At 36.6% G+C, this 26,418-nt stretch overlaps 1 long non-coding RNA gene across 1 annotated transcript in view; it reads left to right on the plus strand.

The window, feature by feature from the left end:
- Positions 1–12,280: 12,280 nt before the first annotated feature.
- Positions 12,281–26,418, plus strand: part of LOC120504100 — a 34,684-nt gene continuing 20,546 nt past the window's right edge. Inside the window, exon 1 of the long non-coding RNA XR_005627943.1 lies at positions 12,281–12,377. This is a non-coding gene — a long non-coding RNA (uncharacterized LOC120504100). The remainder of the gene's footprint in view (positions 12,378–26,418) is intronic.

A 26,418-nucleotide genomic window follows, 5' to 3' on the forward strand; every position in this document is an offset into this window, starting at 1 on the left:
TGAAAGATTACAAAGTGAAAGATAAATTACCAATATTTAAAACAGAAAAGGAATCTGAAAAGCCTTTATCTGACTGTATTTTGACAATAAATAAAGTTTTACTTGCAGATTTATTCTAAGTTCTTGCTTAACAGAAATTGTTCTTTTTTTCTTTGTTTACTCAGAGTAGGATCTTAATTTCCTTCTCTTTCAGTCTGAAGCTTAATGACTGTGACTGCTAATTTTGACTACCTTGACACATTCCCATTGTTTTTTAAATCAGCTTTAGCTGTTGTGGTACACCTGAGACATCAGATTTTAAACTCTACATGTCCTGCAAGACCAGTTTAGTGTCAGCAAGTCAGGTTTTTCCTAATGCCAAAATTCACATCTGTTTTTACAGATGTTGGGGTGAATTTAAAGAGTATGTTCAGCTTGATTCTTAGTGAACTTGTCTCAAAATCCTTATAGAATTCTTTGCATAATGCAGTCTTTCTGTTTACTTATTCTTAGAGCACAAGTACAGTTCTTATGTATTGGGCATTCACGTGATGTGCCTCTTTTGTTCTACAGCTTGGTGTCCTAGCTAAAAAGTTTTGTTATTAAATTTTTCAGGTATTTCCCCCATTAATTTCTCTTTCTTCTTAGTGCTTTGTGGTGGTTATGTACTGATTTATCTTATAATGATTGATTCTTACAGAGCTTCTCAAGGACTGTCTACTGTAATCTAGCTCTGTAATCCAGTATAAGATTTTTGACACACCCATGTATGTGATTTTGCATAGACAGCAGTTTGGGGTTTTTTTCCTTTGTTTTGATCCTAAACATTTGCTTGTTCAAATAGGGAAGGAAAGAATGATGAAATAACTTTAAAAGGTTTCTTTAGAAGGCACTAAATTTGCAGAAAAATCCACACAAATCCTTAATTTTTCCTAATTGCACAAATGCTGTAGGGTGGATGCATCCTCTTTGATGTACAGGCAGTAGTTCTAGAGACTTTCTACAGAAAGCACCCAAATAAAACTCGTCAGTTCACAAACAGCAAGGTCATGTTAATGTGGCTACAGGTTTGCTGGTGAATGTTTGCATTAAGACTGAGTGAGTAAGGGTCAGGAGGAAAGAAGATTTTTCTTGAAATTTGTTTCTATTCATGGTAGATGTAGACTTCTTCAAGCCCTAGAATCCATTTTGTTGCTGGCTGATGGACAGCATGACATTTTATTCAATTGCTCCAAAAAGTGCTGTATAATGGAATTATCTTCTACATCAGCTAGGCAGGATGACTTTAGGCTGAAGGCGGATATCTTTAGATTAGACATTAGGAAAATATTCTTTACCATGAAGGTGGTGAGGCCCTGGCACATGTTTCCTAGAGAAGCTGTGGCTGTCCCATCCCTGGAGGTGTTCAAGGCCAGGTTGGATGGGGTTCTGAGCAACCTTTTCTGGTGGCGTACCCTGCCCATAGTAGGGGGATTGGATGACCTTGAAGGCTTCTTCCAACTCAAATAATTCTGTCATTCTCTGATTAAGCAGATAAGCATTTGAATTTGGAGCAAATAAACCAAAAGGGCTTGTTTTTTTTTTTTTAATTCTTTGCTGCAGGTTGGAAAGTCTGCAGGAGTCCAACAGAAGGTAATAGATTTTGGAAGATACGTAGAGTGTTATCTTTCTTATACCTGCTAAGCGTTCTAATTGTTTCATTATTGGGATAAACAATGTACCATCTCTCTGGGAACACAGGCAGAATTTATGAAATATTTCTTCTTAAAGACATGCTGCACTAATAGCTATAAAATAACCACAGAGACGCATTTTTGGGAATGAGACTGGCTTGGGTCACCACAGGAGATACACTGATATTAGTCATTCAGCCAATGTTCACAACTGTGCTCAATTTATTGATTCTGTGCTGAAGGGGGAAGAAAGGCCAATCTATCTGCTTTTCATGATGAAAATCAAAGAACAACATTAAAAAAAAAACCCTCTCACTTTTCTTTTCTTACTGGATCTGTGGCATGCCTTTCTTCAATGGTACTTTTAATGATGAGAAACTCCAATGTGATTTGGCTGCTATAAGCCAAGCTAATTACACAATCTGAGATCTTGGTTTCTGTGAGTCAATATTCAGAACAACTTAGAATCTATTTGCACAATGTAGACATAAAGGTCAAATTAAAATATTAATTCTTTCTAGCTAGGTTCAATATATAAAGATAAATTTTCCTCTGTGTTTGAAAAGTTTGAGCTTTCAAATGCAATCCAGATACTTTTGTCAATTATGCATTTACACAAAATGACCAAAGAGGCAGCTTTGTAGTGTGAACACTTTCTTGCAATTTAATGATGTGAATTTCTTTCTGTCAGACATAAGAAATTCCGAAAAGTGGCCTCTCAGCAGCTTCTTTAAGTGGTGCTGAGTAATACATAATTTAGCTGTAAAAATATGGACTTGTAGTCACTCAACACAGGTTTAATAAATAACATGCCTGAATACTTTCATAGTACATGGTAATATCTGCTCTTAATGTGCAGGGTGATATTGTATTTTGAGTTCTGTATTTTGTGAGTATCATTTTTCCATCTTTTCCTAAAACTTTGGAGACTTTGTGGGTTAGGTGGTGGTAAATTCAAGTCTGTTATGGAACTAAATGCATTTTAGGATAGCAGAAGATAACACATGTAAAAATTTCTGTAAATATCTTACACCAAGTGTCATTTTTTCACCGAGCTCTGAAGAATAATATCTTTATTCTTCTGTGTGTTCCTGTTCTGTTTGACTGCATGGCTGAATTTCCTCAGGTTGTTTGTCAGGTTTAGTACAAAGTAAATGCTGCTTAGATGCTCCAAATTGATTATGTTCACCCTCTGGCAATTTCACAATAACCTATTGCAGATTAAAATCACAAAATGCTATGTCACCTCCAGTCCTTATTAAGATAATTGACCCTCCTACTGAATTAATAATCTACCTCCTGGTTGCTTAAATACACTTGCTACTTAATAGTTCTCCTAAAGTCTAAACTGTAACATATTTTGATGAGATAATTGAACTTGTTTGTCTTCTTATTCAGTTAAACATCCTGGACAGAGAAGAGCAATAAAATTCATCAAAAAACAAGTGGAAGGCCCAATATTTGCCAGGGATATTTTCCAAAATTTCTAAGTTAATTTATTAATTATAATTCTGCTATTCAAAAGAAAAAAATTATAGGTGAAAATTTAAGTTGTTCAAACTCAAAATTATCAAGTCATGTATAATTTGACATTATAACTGCATTGGCTTTGAAACAAAGCTTTTTCTCTGGTAGTAGGATACCTTCTATATTTTCCCATAGTATGGGTTTACTTGAATTTTCAAATTAGTAGGAAATTATTTAAATATGAATTAAAATGAAGCTGCTCTTGAATAATTTGTAATTTCTCATTGAGATAATGAGTTTCAGAAAGCTTTGAATTTCTATCAGTATGGAAATACAGGAACACATTTAACAAGATGTATGGGAAATAGATTTACTTTGTTGGGGTTTTTTTATTGCCTACCCTTTGCTGTCTTCCCAGATGAATACAGATGAAATGAACAGACAGAAACACATGAGAACATTTCTTTTCCTCATTCAGGCAACAATTATGCATCTGATTGTCAATTTCTGTACCCCACTGCTGCCTCATCATATTCCCTTTCTACCCACATGCCTTTTATTATGCTTCACCTTATTCTAGCTATTCAGGTAGACTTCCTCCACACAGGGCAGACAAATGGTCTGGCTCATGCAGCCTTGCTTGAAAATACAAATACCTTCATTTCTTAACTTTTTCTTTTCTCCTAATTGAATAGGGGATTTTTTTGTGTGGCGTGGGTGACTTTTAGTTAAAGCAATGGCAAGCCCATATCCATGACTGCTTGGTTCATAATTAAGTAAATTGATCAAATGGAATCCTGCTACCATGAGTAAACCCTGATCAAGTTCTTACCTGGGAAAGGAACCATAAAGGAGTTCTGTAAGACAAAACACCTGCTGTTTTCACCCCTTAAGTACCCCTGTGTACTTCACTGTCAGTGAACCTGCTCTTATACAGTGAATCAAAGCAGTTTTGGGTATTGTGTGCTCCAGGCCTGACTCCATGTGCTGTATTTACATAACTAGCCCATGGGGAGTCACATAAGCTACTGGCATGAGAAGAATGTTGCTAAAATTTGAACTTCAGGTTTTACATCCTCTATAAGGCAGACAGAAAATGCTCTACAAAAATATATATCCAAACAGAAGAGTTCAAAAGAAAAAATCTTGTATGTGGAAAATTCTTCATTCTAGAGTGTGTTTTTGCATTACTGATGCAGCATCATAATTTATTTTTAGCTCAGAGGATGGCAATACATACTTGGAATTGCATATATGACCTATTAGATAACAGGGCAAATCAGTCAGTGCTTACTGTCAATTTTATTTCACTGCATCACACCTGGATCAAAACCCCTGGGGGTTGTACACCTCTGATATTCTAGACCTACTTAGCAGTCCTGTCAACATACTTCTTTGAACTTCTTTTACAGTGGTACTGTATCTTGGTAACAGCTTCTTGCACCAGCCAGCTACACAGAGGACTAGTCAATAAAAAAAACCTAATCAAAATACTATATAAAATATCCACAAAATGGCCAAAGGCATTGAAAGAGCTGAAATTAATTCTCTCAGCAACCAGGGTGTGAGTGAGTCCAGTACACCAGTAAAAATTCTTTATCCTTGCTGACTTTAAAGTACTTAGCCTTTTTCAGGAGCAGTTCTGGAGAACAGGTTACTTTCTCAAGCTCCACCAGTGGCATGGCATTTAGCCTTCTTTCTTTAGTTAAAACAAGAGTACAGAAAATAAACTGTGATTATAAAATGCCCAGGTAAATAGATCTTCTTCATATTAATTTCCATATTCACCTCAGTGAACAATTCACCCCTCCAAACTTGAAATTAATCAAGTCCCACATTAAAAAGGAGCATCATCCACATAAAGGAACACTGTTTAGCTGTCTGAGATGTCTCCTGGAAACTTTTTGTCTGATTTTCTGAAGTCCAGTTTGCAGATTGTCTTGCAAAAGTAGAGAGCTTTTCAAATAGAATTTGCTTTTAAATCATAATTATGGTAGGTAACAGGTCAAAAATTTATTGTTCCATTATAATCAATAACAAAGTTGCCCTTTACTTCCCTCAAGCCCAAAATTGCCACAATTTGATTGCATTAAATGGATACCTTTCCTTTTCCTCTGATGTATTGCTTGCTCTTCCACATCCTTATATCTGATACAAGATTTTCACCCTAAGAGCAGTTCTATGTCTTTACAGAGGATAAGGAACTACAGTCTGTGTTATCCCTCATCACTTAGACCTTTGGAAAGGTGAAACTTTGGCAAAATGAGCAAGTGGGTCTGCCAATTTCTTGGTTAATTCTTAGAGAAATACTCTAGTGATAGCTCTTCCTTGTAAATATTTTTTTTTCTCAGAATATTGTAAACTCATTCCTATACCTCTCAACATTTACTATAATACATCAAAATGTATTTTTAATTTTTATATAGTTTAAATTTTTTTTTCACTATGGAGTTTTCTGTTGACTCTAATGAAATTATCCAGGGCTCAGGAAGTTGTTGTGGTCTAGGGCCTGCATTTGAAAATGCTCTGGTGCTGCTGCAAGACTCAATTACACCTGTAGAATGTAAACTTGTTAGTAAAAAGTTGTAGAAAAAAAAAAGCAAGGAGCATAATAAAATGGAATATTTTCTCCCTTTAGATATAGTATCTGCGATCTAACAGTACTGCCACAGAATTTTTTGGTTGACAATAGAAATCCAAGTAGAGTGAAACAGTGATTTGCTGTTATGTTGGTTCATGCAAGACTGACTGCATAATCTCGAGGAAAGGTGCTGTGCACACTGATCTTTGATTTATAACTCTGTAAATGCACAAAGTTCTGCTTCATCTAGGTGTGCACTGAGCTCAATGTAAAAGATGTAAAACCAAGTTGGCTGCCCCACATAAATATTTAATCCACTGTAATCAAGTTAAGGACACAGCGATAGCATGAACACAAGCCTTTAGCTTTGCATACCATATTAATGTGAGTCACTACAGTTGATTTAACTTAAATATTTTTAAACATACACTTCTGCAACAGAAATGGGTGTTAGTCTTTTCTTTCTTACACTGTGTTATAGATATTTATTAGGGAAGTACTTTATTCACTGTGTGTGCACGACTATTGTTTCAAAATTCAGAAAACTTGAGTGCTTTTCCTCCCTAAAAACCCACATTTTTTCTCCCTAAAAGCACTATTTATATTCCTTAGTTGTTTTTGGACACAAAATAGTCTCTACATGATTTTCAGCACTGTCTTGTAACTGCTTCTAAATGTTTTTTCTTCCCACTATTTTTTAAAACTTTTTTATATAGCAATAAACTTTCATTTATTTTCTCACCTTGCTGTGTGTGAAAAGTGAAGGAAAAATCTTTAATTTTAACACTGTTTTTATGATGTGGTGTATGAAACTCAGTTTCATGTTGGTTTGGTACACATACTCACGGAGTTAAATTATTTCTATGAGTCAGGGGTAGTCAAAGTGTAATCAGCCATGAAGTTTGTGTTTCACAAAGCTGCTTACACTGAATAATTCAATATTTGAGCTTTAATGATATTTGAATAGGAATTTGTATGCAGACTGTACAGTGAATAGATGAAAGAAGGCAGACAAACTTTTGATTTCTGGCTGAATCATTAGTATGAGATGGCTTTTCAGCCCACTGTGGGATCAGCCCTCCCTGAGCCCTTCACCTGCAGCGCTGCCTCCGAGGGCAGGTGACCTCCAGCACCTCCACAGGCTGTGCACAGCCCCTGGGGCTTGCCACAGCTTTTCCCTGGGGTCCTGAGCCACAGAACACCCATGGATGGCCTCTGACGGCAGAGCTGTCATCCTTAGGGGTGTCATCTGAGAGTCAAGAGACAAGCCCCATGGAGGTCAGGGGTGGCACTGCCAGGGGACATTCCCATTCCAGCTCTGAGTGAGTCCTGCTGTGACTGACGCGGGAAGTGTACTGGGGAGCACAGCTTGTGTCTGCCTGGGGGAGGACAAACCATACCCATCACTCCTTGTCAGTGCCAGACGGGAGGGAAAAGGTGGGGAGGGAAGCCAAAACCAGTCCAGAACAGAGGAAACATTTCAGAAATGTCTGGGATTTTCTGCCTATACCAGAACAGCCTCTGGCCCGTTCTGCACAAAGTGTGACAGGGAATTGAGTGTCAGTGATGGAAGAGGCAGAATCTTCTTTGTTATGGTGCTTGAAGCATGGCTCTCCTGGCCACAGACCCTCTTGGAATCCCTGCAGTCAGGGCTCAAGATGTGCTGGGCCAGGCATGGTGCAGGGGTGCTGCAGCTCCCTGTCCTGATACACCACCCAAGCAGCCCTGCTGCAGGGCTGCACCCTGCACTGCTGCCCCTGCTGCTCTGGCAGAGGATGGTGCCATGCTGGCCTGCCCTGGGGCTCTGAAGAGCTGCAGGATGCAGGATGGAGGCTCAGCAGACAGGAAAGAGGGGGAAAATTCTGTGGATGTTGTGGTTGACAGTCATGTGCAGCTAGAAGCCAAATGCGCCGGTTGCCCTCAAATATTTCAGCTTTGTGCTGGTCTGCTACGTGGCCAAGAAGACCCTGGAAAGGCCTGGGCCGCAACAGCAGCTTTCAGCCCAGGGAACATTGATGGATTGTACTGGCATGCCCAGATCTTCCGAAAGAGCCCAGACTCCTGTGTTCAAGAAGTTCCCCCTAAATATGAGGAAGAACTTCACTATGCTGTGACTGCACTGAAATAGATTGCCCAGAGAGGTGATGGGGTCTTCCTCACTGAAGATATTCAGGATCTGTCTGGACAATCTTGAGTCTGGGATGACCTTGCTTGAGTGTGGAGGTTGGATCAAGGACTGCTGTGGTCCCTTCCAATCTTGTCCATTCTGTAATTCTGTAATTCTGTGACAAAGAGATGCCAATATCAGTATGAAAATGGTGAAAAAAACCTTTTACACAAGTCAGACTTTGACAGTCAGTTGGATCCGAAATAACTTATTTTTTGAGTTTATTCTGTCTTCAAGCAGATAACTAATCCAAATTACAGTTTGAAGAAGTATTATTGCTTTAGATTTCTTCCTAAATAATTAATGTGCTTAAACATTTTCTGAAACAAATTTGAATCTGAAACAAATAAATATTTCTGATGAACAGCCCTAGTGCCCATATTCATACTTTTCAGTATGCTATATATTTTTTAACTTTTGATTTAGATGGTATTATGTTATCTCCAGGTTATGAAGGATTCAGGAAGAAATGAGAGGTACAGTCCAAACTCCTGCATTATCTCAAGACTGTACACTGAATTTCTAATGGAATTTCTCTCGAAGGGTCTTAATCTCAGGCTGTTTCTAGGGTAGTCTGAAAAGAACAAGATAGAATCTGCTTATCACCCTTTCCCCTTGAAAGCACAGGAAAGGTAAACAAGAAAGGCAACTTGTCAGCACTGAGACAATTACTTCTGTTTCTAAGATCACAGCCTAACACTGATAAGGGACTTTTATAAGGGATTTTTGTATCCAGATTAGAAGAAATCAGCAAGTGTGCATGGGCATTCTACTATCTAGATTTCATGTTGTTTCCTGTGTCCTTATGTATCTAAGGGCAAAGTCGTTTCACTTTAATTTCACTTTACTTGGCATCAGAAAAAAAAACAAAAAACAAACAAAGACAACAAAAACAACAACAAGAACTAAAAAAGCCCACAACAGAATAAAACCAACCAAAAACTAACAAAATCAACCCTATTGATTTGTTCTGGAATCAATTATTTTATTTTACCAGAGTAAACTATGACAGAAGATGCAAACCTGCATTGCCTAGCAGTGGAAGATACACCAGTAGAAAATACTTTTTCCATGTAGCTACAGGTGATGCATCCCCATCCTTTAAGGGAAGGGAGCACCCAAGGTTCATAGACATTGTTGTCAAACCACAAAAGCCAGAGGGTCCACAAAAAGTTTGATTTGTAAATTATATGCAGCAAGGAAACTGGTATGTTAGTCCATCATCCTGGAGATAATTTTTGGTTTTGTTTTTTTTTTTTCAATTCAGTTTGTATGTACAGTCCATTCTTCTAGACCTTTCTGGAAATGGGTCTTAAGGAGTGGTCTTGCTCCCCCCTCCTGGGTCATCCTTTGGTTAGCAGTCCATACCCACTTCTCAACCTCATTCCTCTACCTGTGCTCTTGCTGTGCTGTGCTTATCTCCAGGAGCCAGAAAAAGGATAATTGCCACAGAAAAATCGCTGCCCTACCTCCACATGTCCCCCTTCCCCAGCCACATCCTGCCCTTTCTCAGAGCACTTCATTACCAGCAGCCCTTGGTTGGCTCCATGGCTGTTCAGCCATTGGTGTTTGAGATATCAGCATTAGCCCCTTATCTTCTAGGCTGCTACTCAAGGTTCTGTCCACAGACAGCCCTTTTTCTGGAAAGTACTTGTCTCCTCTTCTTTTGTTGGTCCCACTCTGCAAGCAGGTGTGAAAAGGTTAGATAATAGACCTTTCACTCAGCAATCTTCCCCCAGAACAGAAATGTGTGCTCTCAGGAGAGAAGCCTGTCTTCTATGCTAGCAGAGATAGAAGAGATAAAGCCATTAAGCTTTTTCCCACAGAACAATCTTTTATGAAACCAGGAACAATTTTGCCAATTATTTGTTCATTTTGAAAATTGACATTTTTTTCTCTGCAGATCATAACAATCTCCAAAGCATCTTGCTCACCTAGCAGCATAAATCCCAATGAAAGGTGATTAGAGTTCTTAACTTATTCAGCTTTTTTTCAACATTGGAGATTCCAGTTAAGCAAATACCAAACTAACCAAATGTTTGCTTTGCTTCTCATTTAAACCTTGGGATTTTTTTTGGGAAAGAACCCACAGAAAATCCTTTTTTCCTTTTCCGGAACTAATTAATTTATTTATTAATTTTAATTAATTGGGACAGATCTGTTTACTTAGCAAAGCTAAGTTATTTTATTTTAGAATGTGAAACCACAAAAAAATCATGTCAATGGTATTGATCTTTGGACAAAATATTGGTCAAAATAACTGTGTACATGGTGTGACTGGGTACCTTATCTTCTATTGCTTGACAATAAGGACCTTAAAAGTCCTCACTGAGCAGAAGACCAAATTAATAATGTATCTTTAATCATTCATGTTGAAAGAAACAAGAAAAAGAGAAGCTGGCAGAAACACTTTGTAGTAAATAGTACTTCCAAGATGAAGTACACCATTGAAAAATCAAGAATTAGTAAAAAAATTCAGCATTATTATGACTGTAATAAGACTCATCTGTCTCCAGGGTAGAATCACAAGCAGTTTATTTATTTTCCTAACCACCAAGAAAACCTTCCCACAGAATTTACCTACTTTTTAAAATTTTTTTTAAATAACAGTGAAATCTTTCTATAGACTGCGCAGATGGCACGCTCAGGCAAATAAGGGGGAAAAGTTGGAACAAAACTCAGGGGCAGACTGTGATATATCTGATTCTTTTCATTAATGCTGTGGTAGTCTTAACCACAAACTAAAATGTCTATCAACAGGCTAAATGCAACAAACCTGCAGTCATTTCTCAGCCCAAACCTCAGTCAATCTCAGTTCAGAGCCACAATTTGGGCAGAAGTGCAAAGTTTGGGTTTTTGAAATATCTGTCAATCCAATGACAATTTGCAAAATTTCACTTTAAAGGCAGCTCCATATGTAATCTGATTTTAGATACAGTGTTACATTCCCCTTTAGAAAAATGTTCCATTTTTTCAGATTTATTGTATCTGTTTGATTTTAGTGTAAATCTTTTATTAGTATAAAAATGAGTACAGTATACTGTAACCAATATTGTGCATTATGTGTATAGAGTGTCAGCAATGCGGTGTAAATAGGTTTTATTCAGTGTTACCATGTTTAAGGTGAAGGAAAAGTAGGATTTTAAAACATTATTATGTCAATATTTAACATTACTATGTAAATATATTAATAATTAAATATAATTATAAAATGTGAATTTTGAAAGATACATTTAATGCCATTGAATGCTAAAATGGATTTTAAAAAAAATTAAAATTCCAAAAATGGGAATTTTAAAGAATGTTAATAGTAACACAGAATAGTACCGGAAATTCAAACTATTGTGTGTGAAGAAGAAAGGATTTACTTATATGCTTAAAGAGGCATTGAAACTGGGATAGGGATAAGAAAATAAAACTGACACTTGTCAAACTAAATGCTGACTTTATATTTGATTTAGATGAATTCCTTTGATACAGACCTGAGAAAACAATTGAGTTACTTTAAAGAAAATGGAAAATATACAGTAAACACTTAAATTTGTATCATTCTAAAAGAACAGCAGTGAGATAAAAACATTTTTATTATTAAAATAATCACCACCAGTCAATCTAGTTTTTATAAGCTTTGTAAACACTCATGTAAGCTCTCTATGTATGGACTAAATGGATTTTCTATATTTTCAATGAGAAAGTACAAATTATTTGAACTGTAATTAGCCACTTTCTGTCTCTGTTTCACAAGAAATTGCTTATTTTGAGCCTAATCCAACCCAGAATTTCTGTAGAATCTGTGCATTCATGGAAATAGTTGCATAAGGCTCAAGGTTCCCTTTAAAAAGAATTCTAAAATGATTCTTCTAGGCAGTAAAGATTTTTTGCATTAAGTGACTGGCAGTCAGTACTTCTGAGAAATATATCACCTATTAAGGTCTTTGAATTAGAAATGGATTTTTAAATGTCTCTAGTCCACGCTGACAGTTTGGGATGTGAGACAAATTTATATATATCTTTTGTGGGTATTTTGCTTCTTTGATTTAGGAGCACAGTCTGCATTAGAATCAATTTGTATTTTGAAGTAATTTAGGCTTTATTCTGGACTTAGGAAAAGGGATTTTAAAACCAAAATGGCATTGGTATTTGAGCTGAATATGAGAACTGTGCTCCCCTCAGGGGATATTCAAAAGATGTTAGGTGTCTCAGAATGGAGAGTTTTCTGAGATAAGCAAAAGAATTCACTGAGAACATGGTCATATTTAAATCAGGGATGTTGGTGCCACATTACTGCTATTAGGCAGGAGCTCTTCCTTTTTCAAGTGGGTCTGTCTAAAAGGAAACAGCTGCTCCTTCATTAATTAATTAAATCTGACTTCAGAAGGAGGAGCTTAGAGAGAATATCCTGCCCATTTTCCCCACTTTTGCTGATACAGCAGTGGTGAGAGCAAGTCAAAGGTCTGAGTTCAGTGTCCTCTCGGCAAATGGACAACTTGTCAATTCTAGTAATCTACAGGTATGTTGGAAGCTGTTTATTTTCCATGTAATCCAGTGAGCCAGAGAGACATAAAAAAATTGCAGACTGAGTTTGTAGGGTCATCCAGCTTGAGGATGGAAATCCTGTGTTTCAGCTGTGCTCAGAGCACTATTTGTTTGTTCTGCATTAAGGAATCACTGTGTAACATATTGAAATACTTGAAAGAGGACTTGGAGCACAGGCTGTGTGGCAGACAGGAAAAGAAGTTAAAGATGTGTTTCATTAATGCACATTAGTTGAACTTAGACGTGAGAAATCCACTGAGCTCAGCTCAGTCAAGTGGTGACTGCTTCTGAGGACACTAAGGAGATTACTCTGTTGTTTCAAGTATTGAAAATAACCTGTGTTATTGTTAAATTATTTAAAAATTAGTGTTATATCAACTTAGGAATTAGGTGTTTTGAAGATCTAAAGTCGGAGCAGAGATGCCCTGTTTTTCTGGGTTTGTTATTAATTATTTCTGGAAAAGCTTGTGTGAGCAGCATGGCTTGTGGTCTCCATAAGTAAAAACATTAGATGTTGTATCTTAATAGGAAACTTTATTTCCCATCTGAACATCTGATGCTGCATAATGACTCATAGAAACATTCATAATTTACAAGTGCCACGTCTATTTCTTCTCCAAAGATAGTCAACTCCCAAAAATTCTGCTTACTCTTGGCCTTGGATTTTAGAGTTCTGTTGTTGCTGTTGCTTTTTTGTATGTTTTGTTTTGTTAGTTTGCTTTGGTCTAAATATTTGGTAAAAATGATGGTTTACTGCAGTTTAGGATTTTCTGGTGATGGTTTTTAATTGGCTTCGTTCAAAACTCATATGAACATTATCTCTCAAAAATATATGATGGTGTTAATATATATGTGCTATGGTAAGCAATGTCGTAGATGTGATTGAAGTAATTAAATAATGAAGCTGAGAGGTTGCTTGTGCCAGGGTTAATGGAAGGCAAGAGTAAAATTATGTAAAAGGTTATTTTTCATGACCACTATAGAGTTGCTTCTTTATATTTGCTAGGGGGAAAAAAAAAAAAAAAAAAACAAAAAAACCCACAAAAAACCAGGGAAGCACTGCTCCAAGTTAAAATTCACTGTGCTTAGACTGGCATAGTCAGAATTTATAAGGAGAATATTTTACCAACACAGGGGCATGAGATGCTGGATGGATAGGAGTAGTGGCTAGAAAGTATTTAATTTTCAAAAATTTTTGTTCTGCTTTGGAGAAAAAAAAGTATCATTAGGAGTGTATGGGAAGGCAGAACAGTGAAAAAAAAAAAAAAAGCAGCAGCTAATCGTGAACATCTATTGATTCAGGAGTACCCACTTGCACCATTGCAGAAGATCTAGGTTCTGCATCTGCTCCAAACTAGATGGACAATGAATTCCAAAATCATTAGTGATTCCAGAATCCCTGCTTACAGGACTCCTTCTGAAATATATGATTAAAAAAAAAAATAATTTTTCTATGTTAGGAAAACAATTTTTTCTTGAAATATTCCTCATCAGACCCATTGAGCTGACATTTTGGGAGCACTTAAGAAATAACACAAACTGAGGAGTAGAGGATAGTACTTGCCTTGTTTTCCTGAAGGCATTCAAGATGTGGGCTCTCAATATCTGAATTACTCTTATAACTCTGTACAGCAAGTCTCCAGCACCAGTAGCTTTCCCCCTCCAGCCATTGTTATATCAAATTTCCTTTTCCTCTGGGAATAATATATATTTAAACACTATTATATCTCTTTAGCCCAGCTCAAGAGGTAATTTGTGGAGTGTATTGATGTGAAATTTTGCAGAACTAGTATCTCTGTAAATCTTATCGCTCAAGGATGCTGTTGGGCATTTACCATGGGGTGTTCCACTCACCTCAAGCAAGAAAAGGATTTATCATCATGAGAAGTGTAAGAAAGTTCTGTTGGGCTAACTGAAAGCTCAGCTGGAATTGGAGTTTGCAAAATGATAATTGATGCCTTTCTGGAATGAGAAAAGATAGCAAAAACACTTAAAGAGGCAGATAGTTATCTTAAAAATTAACTTTAAAAATTACAGAAATGTGTGGAGTTGAAGGCTAAATGAAACTCAAATTCTAAACCAAAAGCAAATATATGTTTACTTTGTAAGACTACATTATTAGCTTTGGATGCTTTGCTCGAGTACCTCCTGTACTTTTCATACGTTGTTAAACTGTAATGATGCATAGATAGACCTTGGAAAAGACCTTTGAAAAGGAATGGATTACAACCTGGATTCCTAAAAAAAAAAGTAAAGCCCAATTACTCTGTAGTACAATGTAATAGTAGCACTGAGACTGAGTTCAACATCCTTCTGGTAGCCTCCATCCATCTCTAATTTCAGAAGCAGCAGTCCATGTGCTTTGGCACTTAGAATAAGTGATGCTGTTTTAAAATAAACAAAATCTGAGAGCTAAAGGGAGCATTGAAGTGTATAGGAAAGTTCCAAACAAGTCTGGATGGAAGGACTTAGCTGTGCACATTCAGTTGATCTGTAAGCTGTTCACTGAATCAAATGTATGACCTCCCGAAAGAACTGGGGCTGCAAGAGCAGAAAAAAACAGCAGTACAAACTCCTCACGGGTTCTTATTATCTGATCCATTTTGAAAGAGTAGCCAAAGAACCACTATTCACACTGCAGAGCAAATGCAGAAACAAGTCCTGAAACTGCCTGCTGTATTTCCCTGCCGTCAGTCACCCATGGCCAGCTGAAAATAAAGCATGTAGAATGCAAAAGGCTTTAATATGTACCCAAATATTGTGGTTTGTAATATATAGAAAGCACCTTTTTTTTTCCATCTTATTCATTGCAACTCTGTTGTAGGTGAATTAGAAAAATTCAACAAATTTGTTAATTGTCACTGGAGGATATGTGGAGCTAAAATACAAGAATCTTCTTGTGGCAAAGGGATGCCTGTTTGAGAGAATGGAGATGTAAACCATAGCCTTATGTAGGGCCAGCTACTGAGAAGTCTATATGCTTTAATCAAATTTAATGGGCTAGTCAAGTTTCCTAATGCCACCCAAATTCATGATAGCACAGTAGCAATGGGACTTTTGCTCAGCACAGTGCAAGAACTTGTCCACACACTCTTGTTCAAACCTTTCCATGCAGCCACGTTTACCAATGCATTGAGAAACAGTGATAAAAAGGTCTGACTATTTTCACAAAGACAGAATAGTTACAGCTGGCAAAGACTCAGCCCATAATCAGAGGTGCTAGAGCTGCGTGCTCGTGATTTGTTCTCTGTGAATGTTTGCACCTTCCTTGGGGCTTTGGTGAAGTGTCTTGCTGACCATTTTGGGCACTAGAGCCAGAATAAAGAAAACAGAGCTCCTAAATTACTCTTGCCTGACATTACAACATATAGAGAAATTATGTGCGTCAACAAGGGAAAACGGAACTTTGGAGAAAACTTCTGTGAGCTTGCACAAGGCTTCCCAAAATACCAGTGCTTGAGGGACTCTGTTTAAAGACTCAGAGATATTACCAGGATTGCTTGAGGTAACCTTAACACTGTTGGAGCTCCCGCAGAGAAATATTGATCATCATGGTTCTGCCATTGCTTTTGAGCCTTGGAGCACAACACCCCTTCCTTTTTAAGTTCTGGAGTTCATTATGCACAAAGTATCTGACATAAGAGCTGTGTGCATTGCAGCTAAAGTAGAGTTCCTTTACAGGTCCTGTGTTTTTAATAGGATTTTTTTCTTTAGGCTTTTAATACTTATATCTGCTCCTAACACAACCTATTGCCTTTGTGTGTTCTGGTGTTCTGTTCCTTAATTGTTGCACAATAGCAGAGAGTCAGGAAAATTACTTGGGATCAATTGGGAAGTAATTTTATCTTCCCATTTTCTATGAAAGGTAATTTTTTGGTTTTTTTTGCAAAACCAAAATGTTTTATCCTTGAAAAAATAAAAAAAATCCCCACATATTTTCAAGTTATTTTGAACTCTAAGAATGTGTTATTAGGCATAAGATGAACCAAAATGCCATTTGTGAAATACTTTTTTTTTTTCACGTTTTATAGTGTTCAAAATAAGAACTTTATAATTGTCTCTCTATTTTTTAAAATAACTGGGTGTGACTAAAATAATTGTTTAAGTGGTTTCCTTTGTGTTTGACTGCTGTTCTTGGGAGGTCTCAGTGTGGAGAGAATGAAAATGTAAAAAAAAGTTTCTGAGAACCCTTGTTTCTTTCAGTTGCCTAGCTTCATAGTTTTTATCTGCAGATAAAATAATGTATCTTTTCAAAGCACCTGTCTCAAGTCATCCATAGTGAGGGAAGAAAAATTTAGGATCTTCCTACCTGCCAATAGATAGATTCAATAACAAAAACTCAAATAATCCATCAATAATTCAAAGGAATTGCTGCTTTCACACACTTAATGCTGCCTTCTGTGCTATGGGTGAAAATCTGCCTTAGGCAGGTGATCAGTACTAGGCCTGTGTTCTGTCTAAATCCCACACCAAATCCTTCACATTTTTATATATATATATATATTCATTATCAACTGCTTTTCCATCCCACAGCAGATAATGTAGCACAAGTGGGGATAACTGAGTCATTTTCTCATTATAAACTACTTTACAATTCAATGCAAAAAGGAAAAAAAACCCACTCTACATTAATATGTATAAGAATTTTTAAAGTTGAGAAATGTTTCACATAGAAGCCAAGTCAATCCTCTTCACATATGTACTATTTTATTACAGAATTATATTTACAGTTTAGTTTTATGCTTCTATATACTTCTGCATGTTTATGCCATTATAGCAATATTATGGTGGTAAATACTTTCAAATTTGATAAGCTGGGGTATGAAACTATTGTTGGGTTGAATTGCTATTGATATTTATGAAGTAGAGACAGCAAAACCAGGATTCAATCAATAATTCATAATTAATTGTATATTCAAATTAAATATGCTTAAGATTCAGTGTGAGATTCAAATACATTTTGTGCATAAGTATATTTATTTCATGCCTGGATCACTGCATACTCAAATAAGCTATGTTCAGCTACACGCATATGGGATGTGGGACTTAAATCAGTACTTTTTGGAAATCTTTTATATACTCAGTTTGCTGCATTATTATCCAAATACCCATCACCAGGTAAATTTAATGGTGTTAGGGTAGGGGGATGTTTTCTTTCTTTTAGGTTTTTGTGGGGATTTTTTTTTTTTTTGTTTTTTTTGGTTTTGGGGTTTTTTTTAACATTTTGGTAGAAGCAATACTAAAAAATTGTGCTGGTACAAAGAAAGAAATATGGTTCAGTAAATGCAGAGCAAAACTCTTACTCTGTTTAATCTGATGTTAAAACTCCAGGTGATTGAAAGGAACTCACTGGTACCCCAGTCCTAGCAGGGCCCATTTTTGTTGCATGCTGCCCTTTGCAAGGAATAGAAGTAGAGATATTTTTTCTGATTAGTAAGGTATTCTCTACCTTGATCAATAGAAATGGATGATAAAGGGAGCAGTCTAGGTGTGGCTACTTCCTTAACTTCAGATTACTAAACTCTGAGAGGGACAGTCCTTAAAATGTGAGGGAATGTTTCATTCACATTGCAGACAGAAACCGCCTGAAATGGAACTAGAATTTTCATCAATTATTTTGCCCTCACTCAGATGGAATTGTTTGAGTAGCCACATGTTGCCGTTCTTCGAACTGTCTCACACAAATTGCAGTTTAAGTTTGATGTCACTACAGGACACGAAACAACATGACACAAACACGCTGCTGTTCTCAAGGTAGAAAAAGGAAGTTTATTTTCTGATTCCAACATTTATGGATTTCTAAAGGTGACAGTGGGTTGGAGGGTGAAAGTTCCACCTCTCCGATGACACTAGACAAACCAACAGTCTATTAAATTTCTCCTCCTTCATAAAAGAATGCAAAACAATAAGTTGTTTACAGAAAGTGTGTGAGAAAGTTTGCTACAAGAATGCAAACATCAGAAAGCTTACAAAATCTTTAAAAAATCAAAGCAACAGTTTCTTATCTGCTCATTTCCATTCTTTGTGTACCTCTAAGGCTGGGTATCTCTGAATGTGTCATAAGTGTGTGACTTCTCGTGTGCTGTGTCAGTAGCAAGGTTCAAGTAAGTCCTGTAAAGGACAAGCTGTGAAGCCCAAACTGCACAGTAGGGTCAGGAGATGTACCTAGATGCAGCTGATCCTTAGCACAAGCAGACACATTATGGGTTTATTTATTTAATAAATTGACAAGTCCTATCGCAGAAGCTACTCAGATTTATCCTTTGCTTGACAAGCAGTCCCCAAACCTCTCTGCTGGAACAGTCAGGAATTGTCAGCCCCAGGTTCTAGAGGAACACATTGCTTTGGGTAAATTTCCAAAAGGAAGCTGGGCATCTTGCATAAGCCCTGCCTTGCTGCCAGCCGGCATCCCAAAGGGCTGACAGGAAGCAGAAGGCTTCGGGAATTCCAGCTTTGAGGCATGCTGTCCTCATTTTATTGGGATCAAAGTGTGCATAGCTTGCAAGGAAATCAACACTAGAATTGTCTTAATGACAGTGGAGTACAGAAGACATGTTTCTGTGGGGAACTGTAAAATCCATTACTTTTTAAATTGAAATTAACTAGAATTTTATAATATTTATCTGCTGTCTGAAATAGGATTATTGTTCTTATCCTGCAAGTATGTTAAAATAGAAACCTACACATTCCCTTCGGAGAGAACAATCTTTCCAACTGACTGTGAGATGTAACTATTCCAGATTTTGCTTAAGATCACCTTGGACATAACAAAACCTGATCACTCCTTTTTCTTTCTTTGTGGCTCAAAGAGACACTAAAATGTCACTAGGTTCTTGAGTCATCCCACACAGCGTTCAGATCTCTGACCTTCTGTGTCTGCTGTTGTCCACTGCTTTTCTTCTTACCTTGTGTACTTGCTATTTTTACTTCCAGCACACAGTAATGATGTTCTCAACCATTTGGATGTTGATGATTGACAGCTTATGCTTTTTCTGTTGGAAAGAAATATGGCAGTTCATGGAAACATTTTAGGATCATTGTCAACACAATGTATTTCAAAAGTACAATAATAATAAATTCCTGGCAGAATTGTAAGGTACATTTGATATGAGTCACTGAAGAGAATTTTATCTATGCAGCTATTTTGTATATAAGACAGTAATTTAAATTAGGGCCTAGTTGGCCATTCCCTTCTTTGTGTTTATGTCTTCATACAGAAAACTAATCTTTTAACCAAAGTCTCCTGTTATTTGACTTACTATACTTTGTTAAGGCTTATTAGTTGGTTTTGGGTTTTATTGTGTTATTGTTGATTTCTTTGTTGGGAGGGCTGGCAATAGTAAATTGTAGGTTTTTGAGGTAGCAGTAAAGTTGAAATGAAATAAAATAGCCTATGTTGTGTGCTTTTATCCTGTGTCTCCACTAGCATTATATGTTTTTTTAGCTGATGTGGGGCATTCTGATTCTCTATTGCATTTTAAGATTTTTGCTGTTTTCAAGTAGTCATGCAATACAACAGGTACAGTTTACCATCTGTTTTGCAAGACCTCTAAAAAATAAGCTACCTGTATTTAATTATAGTTGTTGTTTTGTTTTTGGTTTTTTTTTTCCCTAAAAATCTAGAGCTATTGTGGTTTAGCATACACAGAAAGTTGTGGCATTTCTTTCAGAGATCTTATTTGGTTCACGATAGAGTAAATCTAGGACAATCATAAAGTATTATTTTCTGTGGTGTAGTTATACTTTCAGAGTCTGCTTTGGTTTTTCTTGCTGTGCCTTTTTTTTTGTAAGAGTAAAAAGATAATTATTACTGGAAAAGTCATATGTATATTTATTTACATGCACATATATGCCCACGCCATATATGTACCTTTAAAGCAGAAGTTTTTGTTAATTTTGCCTTGCTTCAGACCTCTCTCTATATAAAGTCACACTACCAAGAAGAAAATCAAATCTCTACAGATAATCTCTATGAGATACTTTGCTTTGGATGCATGTAAAGACAATTTGTTGACACAAAGACAGTTTAAAATAATAATAACTTGTTTCCCGTTTCATCTTCGACATGACCAGTTAATATTGAGCCAGTACACATTTTTCTCTTTGTCTATACCATTTTTAATTAGTTTAAAAATTAGCTTAACCTTTTCAGGTCATGCCTGCTATTAATACCATTCTACTGATAAGTTCTTGGCTGCACTTGGGTTTTCTGTGCCAGTTTTTCTTTCCTGCATGTTAATGGTAATGGAAGTATTGGGCTGGCAGTATACACAGTAGCAGTGGTTTATCCAACTAGAAATAGCTTAAAGTCTCCAGGTTTATGCTTACCCTTGGATGAAGCAGTGATACTTAGGTTTCCAACAAAGAGAGCTGAAATTAAGAAATCATACGGATTTGAAAATTTATGGCTAAAATTCTATATTAGGTGTTTACATTAGTGTTTACTCATTTCTCATTTAGGTAATTTCACAACCAAAAATGTTATTTAAAAAAAAATACTGACGCATGATCTCTAGATCAAAAGCAGATTTTTATGTGATGATAAAAAACCAAACCAAATCTTAACCACTTAGAACTTACATAAAATTCTTGTAGGCATGACTTGTTGAATTAAAACTAGGTTTAGACTTTAAATACAAATTTTCTGTAAAGTATTGCAATTTCACAACCAAAAATGTTATTTTAAAAAAATACTTACTGACTCATGATCTCTAGATCAAAAGCAGATTTTTATGTGATGATAAAAAAACAAACCAAATCCTAACCACTTAGAACTTACATAAAATTCTTGTAGGCATGACTTGTTGAATTAAAACTAGGTTTAGACTTTAAATACAAATTTTCTGTAAAGTATTGGGGACTGTCTTTTATACAAGGCAGATAATGTTAGATACAGCAGAAGGCAATAAGTTGCTTAGGAAAGAATTATCCCTTACTGATAGTTTGAGCAATAGCTGCCTTCAGTCATAAATCATGTGATGCAAGATGTCCTGACCCCTGTAGAATTGAAGCCAATTAGAAATAACCTCTTTATAGCTTTTATTTGCAAATAGAAGGTGGGGCAGGGAGAAAGAATTGAATAATAGCTTTACATCAGAGTGCTTTAAAAACCTGCACAGGCAAAGGTGAAATGTTGATGGAGCAACATGGCCTTATTACCTTGGACTGCCTGTCTTCCAATTAAGAGTTACAAAATTCCAAGTTGTGCCCCTTTTGCAAACAAAATGGCTCAAAAGGGAAAAAAATAAAAAAGAGGTGTTGTAATTATAAAGATTTTCCTCAGATGACAGTTGTCTGCTAAATATTGACTGGAGCTCTTCTCAGCTGTCTATTGTACAACTTAATAGACACCACATTCCTGGAAACACAGTGGAATTTTGATTGTGGCATAGAGCTATTGACATGATCTTTACTCTTTGAGAATAGCAGAAAATATCTAGGAAGAAAAATAGAGATGCTTATGTTAACTCTATCATTTTGACAAAATTGTTGTACCTGGCCTTTGTGGTCCTGGGAAGTTCTCGAGGATATGTAAAAGTTCAAATAAGAAGGCCAACATCATCTATCAACTCTGCCATGAGCAGACAGAATAGGCTGTGTCTACCTTTCCCTTCCAGCACTTCAAATGCTGCAAAGCAGGGTCAAGCCATATTCATTGCTGTGACCCTCTAGTGAGGTTACATGAGGCAACTCATAGTCAGAGAGAGCAAAAGGTATCCTACAAAGGCAGAGAATCTCATCTAATTCATCCACACACATCAAGGATAGTGTCAGGAACGCTATCAGAGCATTATGTTTGTAAATGTCTGTGCAGTTTTGACTCATTCAGAGAAAGACATGAAGATAATGAAGAATACATCATTATTCAGTAGCCTCAGTAAACTTATTCTTTGAAATGCTAATTATTAAGACTAAGTTTATGTGCTAACCAGCATAAAATAAATAGTGGAATTATGTTGAAACAAACATAAAGGTGATCACAAATACACAGTGACAAAATTCACCTTTGAGTTCTCACAAAAATCAGGCAAGGAAAGAAAATATCTCTCTGCGTGTATAAAAGGGCTGCACTACACACTGCAGCCTGTAGAACTGTGTGGAGACTTGTTTTTGGTCTGAATTTGGTGCCAACATTGCAGAGTGATGATTAATACTGCATTGCTCTGCTTCCTATGCTCTGCACAAGTTCTGGGGCACAGAACTGTTACTGGTGTTACCTTTGTCAGAGATATTAAGGGGAAGCTTTGTGTCGTCTCACTGAAATTGTTCTGTTTAATGTCCAGCTTCTGCTTCAGAGTGAGGAAAATGCAAAGAGCTGGTGACTGCTCTGTTAGGGCTATGTTGTGGTAGCTTCCAAGAATAGGTGGCATGACAGCCTAAGTACTCTCTGAGGGATACAACCCAACCTGTTTCACAGAATCAGGTTTCAAAAATGTGTGCATGAGTTGGATTTTATTTGATTGAGAGCAGCATCTGTGTCGGTGAGGAAGAGAGGGAGTACTTAATGCTTTTTTTCCTGCTTTTGATCAAGCAAAACCAACCCAACAGCTAAAGCAGAGCAGACTGCAGGAGTGCAGGCCTGAAAAATCTCAAAGAAAATGAGGGAAAGACATTTAGAGCTGTGAGTCTATAAAATATTTCTTACACTTTGTCATATACATCAACAGAAGTAGGCCTTTAAACAGATATATATATTTTTGTACATGAGCAACACTGAATTAAAGAAAATCCTAATTCTATCCACTGTTTTCTTCTGAGGATGCAAGTTGTGTTATTTCACTGTTCCACTCAAGAAGGATATGTGATAACTTGTATCTATTATGAATTAGCAAAATACAAAACATGCATTTGCTCTAACCTGATAGGCAAGGAAGTTTATAGATAACACTAATAAAGAATGAATTTTTTTGTTCTTCTGTGTGGATGAAAAGTGAAGGTAATGCTAGCTATACGGATGTTGCCTATAGGCTATAAAGGGAGAAAGGGATTTATTTAAGTACTATCAGAAGACCTCAGGGGCTTATAGTGGAGATAGAGAGCATAATCATATCTTTTTAGGTGTGTCAAGTGTTGCCACTCAAAGGTGAAGTTGAAGCCTGTTGTCCTCGTGGTATTCTGCAAAAAAACCTACTATATCTGCAGCATTAAATAACATAAGGATTATTGTCCTTTTAGACAGTTTCTCTTCTCAGCTGTCTAGCAGAGGTCTCCTTGCCCTGTTAAACTAAAGGGGATCACATATGCAGTTGTTTTATTTTCAGTTGTATTATTTTTTTCCTAAGAGTTTTTCTTCTTTTTGCTTATCACTATTTGACACATATGGAAACTATTACTACAATATGTATAAATAATTTCTTTAAAGCCCACAGATGGACAAGAGCTATTTCAAATCTGTCTTACTGAAGAAAAGCAAGGTCCTGAAAGAATAAAAATATGCCTACAAAATAAAATAAGACTATAAAAATAAAGTGTAGATATTTTAGGTCATTTAACAAGGAAAGAATAAAAGTAGTGTTGGAAGAAATGTAAAGCTACCACCAGGGCTGTATGCAAGTTAGTTTATGAAGTAATCTTGAGTACTATAATCAGATCCCATTGTGATCATATGTGGGTGTTCCCCAAAAAATGTTAGCAGGATGTATCTAATGATATTTATATTTTTGTAAATACATAAGTATGGTGTATAAGAAAGGGGAAAGGATAGAATTAAGCCAGCTTGGGAAGTTTTCTGGCAATAGAAACCAGCTATATCAGACCAAAAATACCCCAAACCTCCTTACCACTCCTTAGTCTCTAAGTCTGTACAGTGATTAAATCTTTATCTGCAAGACAGAAGAATTAAAGATAAATAATTAAAATTGACAGGAGTCTCACATACACCGGCATTTGAATGTGGACAAACCTATTGTGTTTTCTAATTCAAGTCTATGTATTGATAAGTAGTGAAAAAAATAGACATGCTGGCAAGCATGAGAGTGAGTTCTGGGAAACAAGCATAAAACCCAAGAATTTATCCCAGAATCTGTTAAAATGATGGATTTTCCACTATGTACAGGGAAAATTAATGTGCTTGGAGCTGACTCAGAAATTAAGGATGACAGGCTGCTGTTGACCAGCCAAAGTTTGAATAGTGAACTGCCTGTGTAATTATCAATATTAAATCTCCATTTCATGGCAGTGGAAAACCTCATCCTATAGATGATATTCACATGTAGTGAAAGCTTCAAATGACAAATAACAGTTGAAAGCACACTGAGATGGGATTACTGGTGGTTTGCAGCAGGAGGACAAGCCCTGTGTTGAAGTTGTGTGTATTTGTTGACATTGGAGGATTTGCCAGGTTGGAGATAGCTACATATCTTTATCTTTCACAAACTCAACTTCTTGATGGTACAGCATATAATTAGAAAAGTGGTTCAGCCCAAAACTGATATAAGGTAGATTCACCTCAAATATGACACAAATCTCATTGCCATCAGAAATGGTTGAACTTTGCAAAAATATGTCTTATTCTACTCAGGTTCTCTCTAATGCAACAGCAATTTGAATAAAACATATGGATAAAAATGTGAATTTCCCTTAACTTTCAGTGTAAAGCCATTAATTATTTATCATCTTTTACAATATTACATTTCCTTTTTTAGTTTAATATGACAACTTATGCTAATTGCTTAGGGCATTTACTATCACAAGCAGCTTTTACATTTGCTTGCTATTTAAATCTCTGTTTAAATCACATGTTTATTATCATCATCTTCATCAGTCAATATATTCGACTAAAATACAGAAAAATCCTCTTGAAATTGCTATGTGTGCAACTTAAGTCCAAGTACCTAGTGACTGCAAAGGAAATTATTTTACAAACTATGGCTTTCTCAAAAATTTAAGTGATTGGAAATTTGTGATCTTCAAAAGATTTTAGATGAAATAAAATTTGATGTTCCAGTTACATTTTGGTGAACCATTCTATCATTGATAGTAGTGAATTAGTAAAGTATTAACAGAAAATTACAGCATTTATTTTGTTAGTCTATGAGAAATGCATCTAGACTGGTGAAAACATAGGTATTGGGCAAGATTTTAGTTTAATTTTTCATTTCTTTGATCCAATTGAAGGCACTAAAGCAGATAAGGAATTTGACAGGAGAGAATGCTATACCTTTAGGACTTTTTTTAACCTTGGAAACAGCTATGAAGAAATAACAGTCTGATTATAAAACCAAATGTAGTCTAAAGTAAACATCTAAATAGTGGATTAGAAATTGAGCTGACAGCATGTCCCTTGTGGACAGGAGAACCAGTGTGATCCTGGAGGGCATCAGGGTGGCCAGAAGGTCAAGGGAAGTGATCCTGCCCCTTTACTTGTCCCTGGTGAGGCCACATCTGGAGTGCTGTATCCAGTTTGCAGATAAAGAACTACCGGAGAGAATCCGGCAGAGGCCAAAAAAAAGGTTAAGGAACAGGAACATGTCTTATGAGGAGGGACTGTGGGATCTGGGCCTGATTAGTCTGGAGAAGAGAGGCCTGAGAGGGGATCTCATCAATGTACATAAATATCTCAAATTTGGGGGCCAAGCGGTAGGTGCCAGAATCTTCAGTGGTTTCCAGGATGAGGACAATGACCCTGAAATAAAATGCAAAAGGTCCCAAATCAACAAGAGGAAGAACAACTTTGCATCGAGGGTGGTAGAGCATTGGAATAGCTGCCCAGGGAAGCTATGGATTCTCCCTCTCTGGAGACTTTCAAACCCACCTGGACATGTTCCTGTGTAACCTGCTCTGGGTGACCCTGCTTTGGCAGAGGAGCTGGACTGGATGATCTCCACAGGTCCCTTCCATCTCAAACTGTTCTGCAATTCTGTGAAATTGTATTTGAGGAAGTTCTTCTCAACATAAACATGGTTAGTGAAGACATGATCTTGTGTTCAATGCCATGAAAAAACAAATGAGGCAAAAGGGAGAAATTGCACAGGGCAAAGGTGGGATTTTGTCAGCCATTAGGTTTTAGTTGTACC

This window comes from Passer montanus, unplaced genomic scaffold (assembly GCF_014805655.1).
Source record: "Passer montanus isolate IOZ18808 unplaced genomic scaffold, ASM1480565v1 scaffold28, whole genome shotgun sequence".
NCBI lineage: Eukaryota > Metazoa > Chordata > Aves > Passeriformes > Passeridae > Passer > Passer montanus.